The sequence below is a fragment of the Mauremys mutica genome, chromosome 5 (assembly GCF_020497125.1).
Source record: "Mauremys mutica isolate MM-2020 ecotype Southern chromosome 5, ASM2049712v1, whole genome shotgun sequence".
Classification (NCBI taxonomy): domain Eukaryota; kingdom Metazoa; phylum Chordata; order Testudines; family Geoemydidae; genus Mauremys; species Mauremys mutica.
In genome coordinates, this window is record NC_059076.1 from 131637525 (window position 1) to 131655088 (window position 17564).

Genomic DNA, 17564 nt, shown 5'->3' on the forward strand with positions numbered 1-17564 from the left:
CCTTCTTCCCCCATTTCCAGTCCCTTGAAAGCTATGCATGTGTATATCTATAACTAATCTGTGCACAACTGTAACGTCACCAGACCCCTGTCGTTGGCAGGTGGGACTGAACATGAGATCTCTGGAGCTTAGTGCACGAGCCTCTACCGCATGAGCTAAAAGCCAACTGGCTGTTAGCTAAGGCTCTAGCAGACTCATTAACTCACACCCAGAGGTGAAAGTAAGCCAGTACACCCCAGTACGGCGTACCGGGGCGGCCCGGCTTCCCCAGGTGGCAATTTAAAGGGCCTGGGGCTCCCAGCAGTATCTGGAGCCCCAGGCCCTTTAAATTGCTGCCAGAGCCCCGCTGCTAGAGCCCTGGGGTAGCGGCAGTGGGGCTCCGGGGTTATTTAAAGGGCCTGGGGCTCCCGCTGCCTCTACGGCCCTGGCCCTTTAAATAGCTCCCGGAGCCCTGCAGCCAGAGCCCTGGGGTAGCAGCAGCAGCTGGGGGCTCCGGCAGCAGTTTAAAGGGCCTGGGGTGGTAGCAGCGGCTGATCCCTGGGCCCTTTAAACTGCTGCCGGAGCCCTCGGCTGCCGCTGTTACCCCGGCGGGGGAGGGGAGGGCACTTACCAGTACAGGGCGGGCTGGGGCTGGCTCTGACCCCCCCATCCCCGCCCCTTCTGCCCAAGGCCCTGTCCCTTCTGGGGGCCAGAGCTGGCTCCAACCCAGGCCCGTACCGGTAAGTCCCTATTTCTACTTTCACCCCGACCAAACCCAGGAGGTGTGTGGGTTACACAAGCACACACACTATGCCAATAACAGGCCTGTTCCAAAGCAAATGGAAGGCTTTCCATTGACTTCAGTGGGTTTTGTATCAGACCCCAAAACCAGATGCTTTCATTATTATTACCTTGTCCCACGGAAAGCAGACACTTTTTGCAATCAATCAATCAATCAATCAATCAGTCAATAAATTGGTTTGTCAAAACCCAGTTTTATGTCAAAAACAGTTTAGATGTAATAGTTCCAACCAGTCCTGGTACTGAGTTTAGTTCTGCTCCACCTGAAGTGAAGACAGTCATAGGTATTTAAGCAATTAGTTGTCCAGCCCTAAAGTAGACGCTCAGAGGTATCACTGTGTAGATGAATGCCAGAGGCGGGAAGAAATGTGGCATGGGTTTAAAACTGCACTGTAGTACTAGTAGGCATCCATTAGTATCGAGAGACCATGGATATGTGCCCCTGAGAGGTAAAGAATTTACTCAATTGATTTTATGGCAGCTGTGAACATGGCTGTGGGTAAAGAGACCCACTCAAGAGAGACAATCTCTGCCACATCTGTCACATTTAAAAGTGATGTTTCAACCCTTTGGGTTCTGCTTCTGCGAGCTCTTTTTTCCTTTGCTAAGCTGGACTGCTTCCCTGCATAACTCTGGAGACCTTTGTTAAGCTCTGGTTTCCAAAGGCTGTGGTCCTGAGTGTGATCTTCCCATTTGTCCACATCCATGTCCATTTCTTTGAGGTCTCACTTGCATACATCCTTGAAACACAACTTAGGGCGTCCTTTGGGTCTTTTTCCAATACGTCGTAGTGCATGCATGTCCTTTGGGACACGCCCATCATTCATTCAGCACACATGCCCAAGCTAGTGGAGGCGTCTCTGTTTGAGGTGTGTTTGCATGCTGGGTATGCTGGCCTGCTTGAGTTCCTCAGTGTTGGTGACTCTATCCCTCCAGGACATTCCAAAGATTCGATGAAGGCAACGCATATGAAAGTTGTTAAAGCCTCTTTTCCTGATGAGAGTATAAGGCCTACAGTCTTTGGACATTATTTCCACTCTCCCCACCTACTCATTATTGAAAATATTTGGTCAGCATTTCTGGGAATCTCAGGTATATACTCTCAGGTAATTCTGCCATGAGGAAAATAAACTAACATGGATAGACTGTTCTCATTATTCTTTCCTCCCCTGCCCAAACCTTTCTTTTTCCTCTCACACATGCTCTCTTTGTTTCCCTTCATTCCATCTCATTCTTTTAAAAAATACTTTGTTATTTTTCTAAGCACTGTTAAATACCTGCCAGTATGAGGAAAGGAAATCACACATGCATTTAATACAAAAAAAGATGAAAAAATAGAGGGATGTTTGTGTGTTTATATATATTTCCAGCCTCCAGTTTGCTCACACAGATATGTTCCTCTAGGTTCCCATTGCTTTCTTTTATGGTCCCCACATGTGGAATCTGAAGTCTTATGGAAAATATAGCAAATGGAGCAAAATGTTAGAGCAAACCCACAGAGAAAAACAGCCCAAATCTTGCTTTCCCTGAATTCAATTGGATTTTTGCCACTGTATCAGTCACAGCAGATTTGGACTCAGGACACATTTGCTGAAGTCCTGGAAGTTCTGAAGCCTCCACTGAAGTCACTGTAAATTTTGCCATTGTCTCTAATGCAGCCAGGATTTCAGCAACTGACTCAAATTTAGCAAGGTGCTTACGCACATACTTAAACCTAAGTCCCTGAGTAATCCCACTGAAGCCATGTGCTTGAATACCTTGCTGAATCAGCGCTGTTATGCTCCAAGGGCCTGATCCAGCAGCCAAAGAGACCAGTAGGCATCATTCCATTATCAATAGGCTTTGCGTCAGGCCCCAAATCTTGAAGTCCTTTGAAAACTCCTATTAGCTTCAATAAGAGTTTTGTCTGAGTAACGACATAAGACATCCGATGGATTACAGCAGTGGGTGCCAATACAAGAACCTATCTGGACAGTGAGTTTGACTTCAGTGGGTATTTTTCCTGAGTAAAATCTGCAGAATTAGGACCAAGGTGAACTAAATGGCACTTAATCCATGTCTCCTTCAATAAACACATTTTGTTCTTCCACCAAGCACTACGTGAAGTAGATATCCTTGTAGCTATGAACTAGGGCTGGGAGTGATAGTCTTTGGTTAAGTGGAAATTTCAATTTTTGCTCCATTTTTTTTTAAATTTGGACATGTCCTGTTTGTAACAAAAGTGGAATGAGTAATCATCCTTGGTTAAGCAGCTCCGCTGTGCCTAAATTGTTCATAAACATAAGCGCATTTTGTGGTTGTATTTTTTGATGGTGGTATTTTTTTCTTTCTTTCTTTCTTTCTTTTCGTTGAGGCAGCTGGCTAGACAATAGAGTGGATAAAACCAAACTATTTACTTTAATTTAAAATGAATGTAGATGCAAATCATTTTTAGCAGTCAGCAGACACTGACATTTTGAATAAGCCGGCTTTGGAAGCAAGATAAAGCCTACTTGAGCTGAAAGAAATAATCACAGCTTGAAAAATCTGGTGCTTGCCCTAGCAGGGCAAGGCACCAGCAATAAAATGAAGTGTAGAAAAATAATGTGGTGACCTCTTCTCTCTTATGCGTGACCTTCCTCTTTGTCTATGCTATTTGAAGGCCCCTGGCTGGTACATTAAGTAGACCCCCTGTTTACTGCTCTCAGACTTGAGAGTATCAAAGTGCAACTATATTAATCCCGGAGGGATCTCACTAAACCAAACAAATAGCATGTTGGGTTACGCTGAAAATAATATGGCAGTGTACTTTATAGAACACCACCACAAACTATTTACAAAATGAGGCAGGGCCCACTTCTTATTCTCCGATGATTCCTAGTAAGCTGGCAGCAAATAGGGTCTAGTTTTTTATAGTAGGGGGCGGGACCAAAAGAGGTAGTATAGTCCAGTGGATAAAACACTGTCAGGTGATCTGCATTCTAATCCCTACTCTGCTGCCCACTGACGTAACCTGTGGCCTTGAGGAGGTTATTTCTCCATTCCTTTCTTGGTTTTCAGCTTTTAAGCTATTTGAGGTAGGAACTTTCTCTCACTGTGTGTCTGGACCGTGTCTAGTACAGTGGGGTCCTGACGCCAGTTCAGATCTCTAGGTACGAGTAAAATATAAATGGTGATAATGACAGGATGCACTATTAACACTATTAAACGGTATTACTCTTGATATTTCAGTAGCACCTAGAGGTCCCATGTGAGCTCAGGGTATCATTGTGCACAAGCACTGTGCAGACACACAGAACGAGGCAATCCTTTTGCTCATTCACAGCCTAATAAGACAAGACAGACAAACAGTAGGAGAAAGAAAGTATTATTATCTCCTTGTAAAACAGGGGAAACTGAGGCAGGGTGAGATTAAGCGACATTTCCAATGTCACACAGGAAGTCTAGATTAGACTCGAGAATTGAGTGTCAGTGATCTCACTTCAAGACCAGCAAAACCATCCTTCCTTTCAAGTATGGAACAATTAGCTGGTACTATCCCACACACAGCTTCCCAGTTAGCACCCTGTCCTCTGAACTCGACCTTCTGAGCCCAGGTCAGCAGAGGGGACACAATACAGAAACGGGTGGTACAAGAGAACACCCTTATTAAGCAACTTCTTTTCTTAAGAGCATGCTCCAAAACAGTAATGAGTAGGTCTGATTGGAAAATGGGGATTCCTTTCTGCTGAAAATTCTGGCACTTTCAATGAAAAAAAAATGATTATTTCAGCCATTTTGGTTTTTCAATGAAAAGTTTACATTTTCCATAGAAAGCAGTGTTGTTGTAGCCATGTCTGGCCCTAGAGAAACAAGGAGGGGGAGGAACTACCTTTTACTGGACCAACTTCTGTTGGCGAAAGAGACGCGTTTTTGAAGGGCAGCTCTGTGTAAGCTTGACAGCTTGTCTAAAGTAGTTTTTCTATACATCAAGATGCCATGATTTCAAAATTTGACACTTCAGGATTAGAGCTGAGCTGAAAATTATCAAAAGAGTTTTCCATCGGAAAATTACTGTTATGACTAAACTAAAAGTTTGTCCTGTAATACTTTTGGAAGCATGTGGTGAATAATTTTGCTTTAAATTAGGCCCTAGAAAGCACTTTTATCTTTATTTTCTAGTAACCATTTCTGACTTTTTATGCCTCATTGCTTGTACTCACTTAATATCTATCTCTTTGTAGTTAACAAACTTTATTGTTTTAGCTAATCTGGTGTGTTTAAGTTAAAGTGTCTGGGTAACTCCATTTAAGGGGGTAAATTGGTTTATATTGTTCCCTTAAAGGAATGATGGACTTAATATATTTGGACTGTCCAGGAGAGGGCTGGGCAGTAAAAGACATATATTTCAGTGGGAAAATCCAGGACTGGGAATGTGTTTGGGTCACCCTGAAATATAAGTAGGGCCAGAGCGTAACCTAAGTGTGGCTGGCAGGCTGCAGTTACACACAGACATTCAGGGTGTAACTTGCATGCCAGAAAGCTGTTTGTGAGCAGCCCCAGTAGAAGTTACTACCAGCAAGGTATTCTAAGGCATGCAAGGTTGCAGGGCAGGAGTGACACAGCCTCTCATTGGTGACTCCAAGATGTCACAAAAGGGTCAATGATTTCTTTCAAGATGATTTGTTTAGAAATTTTTTAAAAGTGAAAAATGTTGAAAAGGAAATGAACTGGTGCGGTAACAGAACACGATTTATGATATGGAGCAATTTGAGAAAATCCCCAACAATAGGACACGGTACCTATGAATATGTATGATGCATTTGCCATGTGGTATGTTGCACATATGCATTCTGAAATTATTATTAAAATATTGTTATTTTTGTTCAATGTACCAGAGAAGCATTTGGCATTGCCACTTGCAGTGGTTTTTCTAACAAGAAAAACAGTATTGAGTAAAAGTTTTTTTAATCAGTAACATCAAGTTGATTTCCTAGGGTGAGATCAAACCACATCTAGCTTCTTCCCTGAAAATCCCTGCTTGAAAAATCAAATTCTGTGTTTTCAGAATGAATTGTCCCTAGTCCAGATATGGCCCCCAAACTGTACCTTACTGTGTGCGCTTAAGGTAAAATGCATCCACCAGGGTAGAAAGTACAGGTAGCCCTTAATGTAGCAAAACCCCATTGGTTCTGTTGCACAAGGACTGGGCAACTGCAATATGGTCACTCAGAGGTGCTAAGAACTGTGTAAAGGGTCGGGATAGGGGGACTCCGTATGCCTGTATAAAACAATTCTCAATAGCCCAGCACAGATAGGTTTTCAGTAGGCAATAGAAGGATGAGGGCAGGAGTTTGGCCACTTGATCTGTTGCTGGTCTACAGAGGTTATAAGAGACACAAAGTGGGAGAGGTAATATCTTTTATTGGACCAACTTCTGTTGGTGAGAGAGACAAGATCTGAGTTTACACAGAGCTCTTCTTCAGGTCTGGACAGCTATCTTGGGACCAACACGGCTACAACAACACTGCATACAGGGGTTATGTTCATTTTTTCCACTCAAGGATGAAGTTGGGGAATGTGGAGCTGCCACACGCTCTGCCCTCAATATTAGGGGTAGATTCCTTCCATTTCCATCCCTAAACAGTTCCCAAAGCCCATTTAGTTGATCTGGATTTGTTTCATCATTGGCTGGAAACAAGGAGATGTTTTGGTTATGGCCACAAACCATTACCCTCAATATGGCAATATTCAAAAGCAAGATGCTAAAAACTACCACGATATAATAATGAGTACTATTAAAGAATGAAAAACAGATTTTAAAGGGCTGGACAAGAGATTCCAACAGTGTATATACAACAGAGTCTACTTTACAATATACATCAGATATTCAGCAGTTATTATGGTTACTAAACATCATCGTGATTGGGTAAATTTCTTGATCTTCAGATTCATTTCATGTAATTTCTCTACATGGTTTGATGCCTAGTATTAACTGAATCCCCAGACATCAGCCCAAATGTCAGCTTTGCTTCTAGTTTCTATGACCTTCATTATACCATTCAGGCTGTTGAAATATCATTGATAACAATACACTTAGAAATGATATCCACGCCTCAGCCAACCAATCTGTCCAAGGTTGAAATGTCATGCTCCAAAAGCCCTTGCTTGAGATGGTACTGTAGCTATGGCAAAAGAAACTTAACCAAACATGGTGAAGTTTAGCAAGGGACATGATATCTCACTCGGTGGGCACATAATGGGTTCACATAGCTAAGACTTGTCCTACTCATGAATAAATATCCTCAGTCTAACCCAATGCAGCAGTGTTCCACTCTCCAGGGATGTGTGAACAATCTCCCTAATAGCAGGCAATATGATCGAACAGCTGAAGATAGCGGGACTTAGGTCTTGGCCCTGATGTTGAAGATCTCCACATGCAGGACCACCTGTGAAGCCAATGGATGCCCCATGTGGGAGTGATGCTCTTAGGTTCTATGCCAAACTTTGCTACTTATTCACAGTGACCTTGGCCAAAGCATTTAGCCCCCCGTGACTCAGTGTACCCATCTGTAAAATGTGTATGCTGCTAACTACCTCACAGTGTTCCTTTTGGGGCAGGTGGGGGGAAGATGCTGTAGAAATTCAGTGCATTGTTATTTATTGCCTGGGAGCACATAGCAATTACATTCTACTGTTCTAATGTGACACAGCACTTTCTCATTTCCTATCCTGTCTGTGATGAACTTTGCTGTGCTGTTGATGTCAGGGTAGATGGATAGCTGTACTTAATGGATTCATTTTGTGTCTGGCATAGTGAAAGGCTAATAATAAACCTCACTATTTTTCTTGCCAAGTTATTGGCAAGTTACTAACTGCCACCTTGTTGTAATTCTCGTGCCAAGTCCTTGAAAGAAGTATCTTTGAGATCCAGCATCCAGCTACTGTGCTAGCTATTGTTGAATAACACATGGTTCTATAATAGTTGGCACTTAAGAAAATTTCATTTCTACATCTGGGACCCATTGACTTTAATGGACTTGCACGAGTGTTTGTGAGATGAGAAGGTGGACTGTGATCTCGCTTATCACAATGTCATTTTATACCCAGGCAGAGGCTGAATACACAGGACTGAATGTTGTTATCCTTACCCGGAGGAATATATTCAGGCAACTCCCCATGACTTCAAAAGCATCATTAAGTCTAGTTAAAGCATTCATCCCCCTGTTATAAGGATAACAGCATACCAAATCAAGATGGAATATAAGGACTCAGAAGAGTTAACTTACAGTCCACCTACATTGTAACAATACTACCTACCTCATAGGGGTATTGTGAGGTTTAATTAATCAATGTCTGTAAAGTGCTGTGAGATCCTCAGATAGAAGCTTCTGTAAAAGTGAAAAGCAAGAAATAAATTGAAATATACATGCCCCCAAAATTTAGGTAATTTAGATGACTCTCCACACATACAACCTTTGGAGTGTTTATTCAGAATTACCCCACACCTTTTCAGGTTCCCACTCATTTATCTTCATCACAAATACCAGGAGAAACATTTATGCTCCTACAGATAGAGAGGAAGAAGGATGTATTGGGATTAAGGAACAGAACTGGAACATCGACTTTCTGTGTGATCTCAAGGCAAATCATTTCATTTATCTGCCTCAGTTCCCCATCTGTAAAACAGGGTGAATAATATTCCCTTTCTTCCACCCTTTATGGGTTTTGACTATTTAGTCTGTAATCTCTTTGGGGCAACAATTACCTCTTACTATGTGTTTATACATCACCTAACACAGTGGATCCCTGATCTTACTGGGGATCACTAGTCACTCGTGTAATATAAATCACAGTTATTTATGGCAATCATAGTTCCTCTCAATTATTGAAAGAAATGAATCAATTTCAGGAAATACCAGAACTGGATTGTTAAATGTAAATCAGCATAAAACTAGCACAAAGCCAATAGACTGGTTATCATAAGGGTCTGATAATAGATTTGTCAAGGATCTTGATGTAATTAGAGAGAGAGAGAGAGAGATCTGTAAAATCAAGTACTTAACAGCAATGCAAACATAGCATTGTGCTAGGATGTTAGAAAATCTTCAATCCCTGCTGTATGAGAGCAGAAGATTCAAATTCACATCTAAAGATGCTAAGAAAGAACAAACAGTAATTTTAGCAAGATATGAAAGCGATGAACTACATCTTCCAAAACACCACAGAATCACTCTCATGCATTTGTGTCTGTACCTTATATCACTGAAATGACCCAAACTCTATTTTGTAGCATCCTTTATGTTTCCTTCTGTGTCATAAAATTCCAGTGAAATGGAAGCAGCTGGTATTTTCAATTCTGAGAACTGCTGTTAAGTGCCTACTCGGGGATCAGATGGCAAATCAGTCATATGTTTGGTTGCTATATTTCTGTAGGTTGAAGTTTTAACTTATTCCCCTAGCATAAAAAGTCCTGACTGCTCATCGTCCCTACTAGCTCCTTTAAAAATTAATGCAATCTAAACTCTCCAAGCTCAAGCACAAGTCTGACCTATACCTGCAAAGAGAGGTGTAATTTATATCGCTATGCCATCAGAATCCCCTTGCTACCTGGGAGCAGAGGCATTCACCCCCAAAGAAGGGCAGGTCATGTTACAAATCAGGATATTTTGCAATTTGATGATGCTCCTCACCCTGAAAACACTTTTCTAGTCAAAACAAATGAAACATCCTCCCATAAATGTACGGGGGGTGGCGCTTCCCAGGAGTGCCCAGGCGTGTGAGGCATCTTGCTACCACCTGCCCTTAGCGTGAAGCAGTCTTGTCTGTGCCTGCTGAGGGTCAGCTCCCTGAAACCCCCAGCCTGACAACACAAGCACTGCCTTCCAGGCCTTTGCCAGCCTTATTCTGTACAGCTTAGCACTAGGCACACAACACTCCCCAAGTCTTCCGAGTGTCCCTCTGGAGTGTCAAGCCCCTGGCCGGCTAAGCACTCACAAAACTCTCTGGTTCTCTGCTCCCACAGGAACAGTGTACTCAAGTTAACTCGGGATCCCCACTCCGCTTAGGACACCACACTCTGATTTGTTTACAGAGAAAGCGAGTATATGTTTCTTTAACAAAGAGGAGAGATTCCTATGATAGAAAAGAGAGCTATTGAAAATAAAGGGGTTACCTACAGAACAACATCTTAACACACTTTCTATGGTCTAAACTTAACTAACATGTCACCCTCCTGTCTAAAGAAGTTTATCTTACCCGAAGTTCTCCCCAGCATTTTCAGCCAGGCCTGGTTGAGATCCCTTTTTCACAAAGCCAACGCATTACCAGTTTACTTCCTTAGCGAAGGAAGCCAAGGCATCTTTCTGGACCCTCAAATATACCAGACCAGACCTTTGATCTTCCCCTGAAACAGGGTCCCCCCTCTCCCTGCTGTCTACCTTTTCCCGTTAATTTCCTTCTGAAGCCTCTGCAAGCTGTTCATTAGCATTTGACTCAATATGCTAATACACTTCTATTGTAAGACACACAATATACAGTGGTCCACCAGGAAGATAAGTGTCTCTCATTTCCTGTCTAGAGAAATTTGTCTCAAGGCACGGTACCTTCAATGACCTGCCTTTAACTACAAAGCTTAGACACCATAATTCCCAGCATATATACATACCTCCTCATATATTTTCTGTACATACATCTCACATTGATTATGATGACCAATGTGATGCAGGCTTTCATTAGAGACATTACATGATATTAGTTGGTGATCTAGTATGTAGAACCCAAACCCAGGGAATCTCTGTAACCTTTATGTACCCCTGTGCTCCCTGCCAGTTGGCACAAAGAGGTCCCAGGATCACAGAGTGTATTATTGTCACAACACACCACTAACATAGGAGGAAGTATTACCATCCTCTTTTAAAAATAGAATAACTTAAGTAGCCAGGCTAAATAATTTGACCTAAACCACATAGGAACTGAATGTGTGTGCACTGAGTTCTGATAGAGTTTCATAAAATACTTGCAATGAAACCCGATTCCATTTGAAAACAAAGAAGTTTTTGGATGGGTTTCAGAGTAGCAGCTGTGTTAGTCTGTATCTGCAAAAAGAACAGGTGTACTTGTAGCACCTTAGGGCTGGTCTACACTAGGGTGGGGGGTCGAACTAAGGTACGCGACTTCAGCTACGCGAATAGCGTAGCTGAAGTCGAACTACCTTAGTTCGAGTTACTTACCCATCCAGACGCCGCGGGATTGAAGTCCACGGCTCCCCCATCGACTCCGCCACCGCCGTTCGCGGTGGTGGAGTTCTGGAGTCAAAGGGAGCGCGTTCGGAGTTCGAACTATCGCGTCTAGATTAGACGCGATAGTTCGAACTCCGAGAAGTCGAACGCTACGCATCGACTCAGCAGGTAAGTATAGACCTACCCTTAGAGACGAACAAATTTATTTGAGCATAAGCTTTAGTGGGCTACAGCCCACTTCATCGGATGCATGTAGTGGAAAATACAGTAGGAAGTTTTTTATTATAACCTGTCATGATCCTGGCCATCTAACAATCTTTTGAAGCTTATTCAGTAGACAAGCTATACGCTGAATTGATCTGCATTTGCAAACTACTCTGCAACTCAGTCACACGTGGGACTTTCTGTTAAACAACAATGTCATAGTATATTAAAGAGTTCTGCATTAAAAAAAACAGGGAGTATATTGTATAAGACCAACTGTAGTCATCCAAAAACATCTTTAGGGAGAATATTTTGAAGTGTTATTTCTTACAGTGGAGAGAGACAAAAGGAGACAGGTTTAAAAGGAGAGTGCATTCCAAACCCATATGGCCCAAAACAGGAAAAGCATGATATCCTTCAGGCTACAGTTGCAGTGCTGTGGCTTTTCCTGTTGGCCTACGTACTCCTTGAGATGCAGCAGCTATGCTGATGAGAAAAGTCCATCTAACATAGCACTGTCTACACCAGGAGTTAGGTCAGTATGTAAATGAAGCCTTAGGCCACGTGTACACTACCCATTGGATTGGCGGGTAGTAATAGATTTATTGGGGATCGATTTATTGCGTCTCGTCTAGACATGATAAATCGATCCCCAAATTGATGCCCGTACTCCACCTTGGCAGGAGGAGTAAGCGGAGTCGACGGGGGAGCTGCGGCAGTCGACTTGCCGCTGTGAGGACAGCCAGGTAAGTCGAACTAAGGTACTTCGACTTCAGCTACTCGAATAGTGTAGCTGAAGTTGCGTATCTTAGATCGATTCCCCCTCCCCCTCACAGTGTAGACCAGCCCTTAGACAGTTATATTGCAGAGTGGAACCACATCTCCATTACTAACTAAACTTTCAGATACACAAAACAAATAATCAAACAAATGTTTTGAGTTGAATGAATCTTTCCAGAATTGCTGTGTCTCATTTTGATTTTGACTATTTTAAAAAGTTTTTGCACTTAAAAAATAAAATTAGAGGAAATTTTGAAACTGAAAGTTGTTTCAAACCGAAAACCTGAAACATTTCATGTAGCAAATGTTAAAACAAAGTGCTTCAATTTTGTTAGAATAATTTTTCATAATGATCAATTCAGCAAAATCTACATGAAATCATGAAACATTTTAGTGTTGTATGATTTGCATTTTTTGCCCCAGAAAGTTTTGGCCAAAAAATGGTTCTGTGTTGTAAAACAATGTAAAAACAAACAAGCAAGCAAAAAAAGCAGCCTTGAACTGAATGTAAACAAAAAACACCCATGTCCCACGCAAATAAAGGGACACCCTCCTGCCCCCAGATTGTGTCATCATCACACCCCAGTCAATAATGCAACTTTTTTGAGGGATTCAAATATACCTATGGTAGACAAAAGGCCAATAATAACTCTCCTGACAGCAAGCTCTCATCTGTATGCAACACAGAATCACCAGGCTGGTTGTCAGAATTCTTCTAGCTGCTGGGACTGTTGATTATATTTCTAGCTTTTTCTATTGGTGAAAATTAATGTCCTACATATATTTTATTGTATCCCAAATAGATGTCAAATGTGCAAATGTATGTTGTTGAGGAACAGCAACGAAGTGGGAAGAAAATAGCCAGGCACTGACCTGACTGATTTATGCTATTTTTTAACGCTATGTACCAGCACCTTTTATTTTCTCTGTCAGAGGAGGTGCTTCGGCAATAGCCATATTAGCCACTGTTTTCTGCAGAGCTACTTCAAGCTGCTTTGAAGCATCCATCATGGCATTTATGCCCTCACCTTTAGTGCCATAAAGCAAGAGTTTCACATCCAATCTCCTCTGTCATAGCCAGTTTGCATGTAGGCACTGTGACGAAAAATCAGAGACTGAGGTGTCATGGATATCAAGGCTTTCATCGAGTGCCATGCTAATAAATTCTGCTGCAGTCAGATTGTTCAGTAAAGTTTGATTTTAATGTCTCCATCACTCTTAGCAACAGAGAGTCAGAGAATTGAATTTCATTCAGCTCTTTTTCCATTTCTCTGACTTTCTCGAGGAAAACCCGAGAATGCAATCAAGATTTAGCCCTTTATCGTTTTGCCCTTATCATTTGCCATCTACAAAAGGTTTCATTATTTTGACAGTTTCATATTCACCCTTTTAGGAAGCAATAGGAACTTGCTTACGCACATTGGTAACCTTGAAAAATTACTTTGTTAAAATAATCTTTCCTCCTACAGGCGTTTGAGTGCTAGACGTTGGTTGCAAACTGCCACATGGATATTTATTTTCATTGGCACAATGTGCTTTCTTCGGTTAAGCTCTTAGAAACTCAGCAGTAATTGCATACAAAGCCAGCAAAACAAATCAGTCCCTCTTTTAGTGTGTCTCTCTCCCACATACTCACATATAGAATCACACACACAGAAACATGCACAAAATTGTGCATGCACATACAGCGATTCATGCATTCACACACACACACACTATCATACACATACAGATAGCCACGCATAGGCACACACATTTGCACACACATACACTCTGGCAGAGTCTGGTGCCACTTTGCGTTGGTGTTATGGTTTGTGGGGAACTAGCTTCTAATGGTGTCAAGTATCAGAGGGGTAGCCGTGTTAGTCTGGTTCTGTAGAAGCAGCAAAGAATCCTGTGGCACCTTATAGACTAACAGACGTTTTGCAGCATGAGCTGCAACCGTATCTGCTCTAACCCCGCAGACAGAGACCAACACCTAGAAAATCTCCATCAAGCATTCTCAAGACTACAGTACCCACACGAGGAAATAAGGAAACAGATCAACAGAGCCAGACGTGTACCCAGAAGCCTCCTACTGGAAGACAAACCCAAGAAAGAAACCAACAGGACTCCACTGGCCATCACATACAGTCCCCAGCTAAAACCCCTACAACGCATCATCCGGGATCTACAACCCATCCTGGACAATGATCCCACACTTTCACAGGCCTTGGGTGGCAGACCAGTTCTCGCCCACAGACAACCTGCCAACCTGAAGCATATTCTCACCAGCAACTGCACACCGCACCATAGTAACTCTAGCTCAGGAACCAATCCATGCAACAAACCTCGATGCCAACTCTGCCCACATATCTACACCAGCAACACCATCACAGGACCAAACCAGATCAGCCACAACATCACCGGTTCATTCACATGCACTTCCACCAATGTAATATATGCCATCATATGCCAGCAATGCCCCTCTGCTATGTACATCGGCCAAACTGGACAGTCTCTAAGGAAAAGGATAAATGGACACAAATCAGACATTAGGAATGGCAATATACAAAAACCTGTAGGAGAACACTTCAACCTCCCTGGCCACACAATAGCAGATCTTAAGGTGGCCATCCTACAGCAAAAAAACTTTAGGACCAGACTTCAAAGAGAAACTGCAGAGCTCCAGTTCATCTGCAAATTTGACACCATCAGCTCAGGACTAAACAAAGACTGTGAATGGCTTGCCAATTACAGAACCAGTTTCTCCTCCCTTGGTTTTCACACCTCAACTGCTAGAACAGGGCCTCATCCACCCTGATTGATCTAACCTCGTTATCTCTAGCTTGCTTCTTGCTTGCTTATATATACCTGCCCCAGGAAATTTCCACCACTTGCATCTGAAGAAGTGGGTATTCACCCACGAAAGCTCATGCTGCAAAACGTCTGTTAGTCTATAAGGTGCCACAGGATTCTTTGCTGCTTCTAGCTTCTAATGATGATCTTGGTGAGGTTGCGGGATTGCTTGAAGGCCAGAAGAGGAGGATCAGGAAAGATTTCTTTCAGGATGTGGCCCCCATCAAGTATGGGTTGTAATAGTTTGATAATACCTTGCATGGGTTCCAGTGTGGAGTAGTAGGTGACAGCCCACCATAGGGACTTTCATAGAATCATAGAATATCAGGGTTGGAAGGGACCTTAGGAGGTCATCTAGTCCAAGCCCCTGCTCAAAGCAGGACCAAACCTAACTAAATCATCCCAGCCAGGGCTTTGTCAAGCCTGACCTTAAAAACCTCTAAGGAAGGAGATTCCACCACCTCCCTAGGTAACCCATTCCAGTGCTTCACCACTCTCCTAGTGAAAAAGTTTTTCCTAATATCCAGCTTAAACCTCCCCCTCTGCAACTTGAGACCATTGCTCCTTGTTCTGTCATCTGCTACCACTGAGAACAGCTGAGCTCCATCCTCTTTGGAACCTCCCGCTCATTCTTGTCTTCTGCAGACTAAACAATCCCAGTCCCCTCAGCCTCGTCTCATAAATCATGTGCTTCAGCCCCCTAATCACTTTTGTTGCCCTCCGCTGGACTCTCTCCAATTTATCCACATCCTTCTTGTAGTGTGGGGCCCAAAACTGGACACAGTACTCCAGATGAGGCCTCACCAGTGCTGAATAGAGGGGAATGATCACATCCCTCGATCTGCTGGCAATGCCTCTACTTATACAGCCCAAAATGCCATTAGCCTTCTTGGCAACTAGGGCACGCTGTCGACTCATATCCAGCTTCTCATCCACTGTAACCCCCTAGGTCCTTTTCTGAAGAACTGCTGCCCAGCCATTCGGTCCCTAGTCTGTAGCAGTGCCTGGGATTTTTCCGTCCTAAGTGAAGGACTCTGCACTTGTCCTTGTTGAACCTCATCAGATTTATTTTGGCCCAATCTTCTAATTTGTCTAGGTCCCTCTGTATCCTATCCCTACCCTCCAGCGTATCTACCACTCCTCCCAGTTTAGTGTCATCTGCAAACTTGCTGAGGGTGCAGTCCACGCCATCCTCCAGATCATTAATTAAGATATTGAACAAAACCGGCCCCAGGACCAACCCTTGGGGCACTCTGCTTGATACCGGCTGCCAACTAGACATGGAGCCATTGATCACTACCCATTGAGCCCGACAATCTAGCCAGCTTTCTATCCACATTACAGTCCATTCATCCAGCCCATACGTCTTTAACTATGTTTGGGGTCAGTTCCGTTGGAAATAGGTCAGGGTGGTAGAGGGTCTGCCTTACCCAGTGGTGGTGGGCACCGACTGGGACCCCTGCCCAGGAAGGAAGGGAGATTGGACAAGGAGGCCCAAGGTGAGAGAAGGGAGAGACCCTTGGAGAAAGGGGGAAGAGGTCTCGGAAATATAAAGCCCTAGACAACAGAGCCCAAGCCAAGAAGAATGGGGGATGGAAAAGGAGAAAGAAGATGGAGAGAGTATCTGCCCCAAGGCTCTCAGCAGAGCCAGGAGGCCCAACAGAACTCTCTGTAGGCAGACCCTTGGAAGATGAGGCCCAAATCCTGCTTGAGGGGACTGGGGAATCGGAGGTTCTGGGTGCCCAGGAGGAAGCTGGGGCCAATCCTAAATCCCTGTCAGAGGTGAAGGATGACCTCTGGGCGCAAGCAGCTCTATGGGGTGGCCCACCCCCCCACGCAATGTACTTTCTGCAGATGGGGGATGGCTGAACCCTGCAAGGAAGCCCCAGCAGGTAACCTTAAAGAGGAAATCCTACCCAGTAGGACCCCACCTATTAGGGGGAAGAAGGGACCTTTACGGTTGAACCGGGTGATTTGGAAAAAGGGGGCAGGCCTGTGACAGGGTACTAAGCAGAAAACTGCTTAGCCAACCCTCTGTCACTCCAGCTCCAATTAAGGGAGGTGAATTAGGGCTGGGTAGATCACCTGGCCTTGATTGGGGAAGCTGGAACAGCTGCTGCCTCATCAGGCTGGGGCTAGATAAGAGCCTCAGAGGAAGGAAGCCAGGGGGAGGAGCTGGAAAGAGGACAGGGACAGGGACAGAGACAGAGACAAAAGCACCAGGTGAGCACCGCACCAAAAGGTCTGTGTGGGATTTTCTCAGCCCAGCGGGGGCAGGAGCCAGGAGGGCCCTGCAGGGGCCCCGTTACAGGTCTACACTAAAAAGTTAAATTGACCCAGTTACATTGCTCAAAGGTGTGAAAAATCCACCCCCCAAATTATGTAGTTAAACCAATCTAACCCCCTGTGTAGAGAGCACTAGTTTGACAGAAGAATTCTGGCTAGGTGGATTAACTAAAGGGATGGGAGAACCCATGTGCCGCTGAAATTAGACATAGCCTTAGGGTCAGAGCTTTCAAAGCAAGGGGGAGAAACTTGAGCTTAATGGAGGAAGGAAAGCTATCCCAATACCCATCAAGTGATTAATTATGTAAGCAGGGTCTGGGTGAGCTCTGCCTGACATCTAGTGATGAGCCGGGGGGAAAGACTTTGGGGACAGACCATGTTTGCAAAGACATGGCTACTCTGCCCAGTTGTGCAGCATGATTGTGTGCTTTGCTAAAATAATTCCTTTTGGCTCGTGTTGGGTTACAAGTCACCTTA